Consider the following 508-nt stretch of genomic DNA (forward strand, 5'->3'; position numbering starts at 1 on the left):
TGGTAACTCGGGTTATCTTTTTAACCGAGTGACAGAGCTGAACCATATTATTTTCTGACTATAAAGTAAACGATTTCATATTACATGAAATAGTTATAATTATTGTAGAAAAAAATAACATACACCAAATATAGATTTCCTTAATATTTTAATATTGGTTCTGGCATATTTGTGGCCTCGGCTGTAGTTGAAATACTTATTTTAATCTATATATGTAATTGTGAGTTGCCACGGGCAGACCCATCAATCTTATATTATTCTATACACACAAGTAAAACACCAATTTTTGAGCTAGTACACTACTAGTCTCAACACAACACAAGTATGGAGGCACATCACTCCATAAACACCAATTGTTCAAAGTCACATGACACGTTCACCGAGTCATTGTTTTGAATTCACCAATTACGTATATGAATTGATATTGCATTAAACCCTGGTATCACAACGGTAAAACGCATACTAACTATTAAGGTAAACTGAACGGTTATGCCGCGCGACGCCAATT

Source organism: Mizuhopecten yessoensis, unplaced genomic scaffold (assembly GCF_002113885.1).
Source record: "Mizuhopecten yessoensis strain PY_sf001 unplaced genomic scaffold, ASM211388v2 scaffold6439, whole genome shotgun sequence".
NCBI classification, from domain to species: Eukaryota; Metazoa; Mollusca; class Bivalvia; order Pectinida; family Pectinidae; genus Mizuhopecten; species Mizuhopecten yessoensis.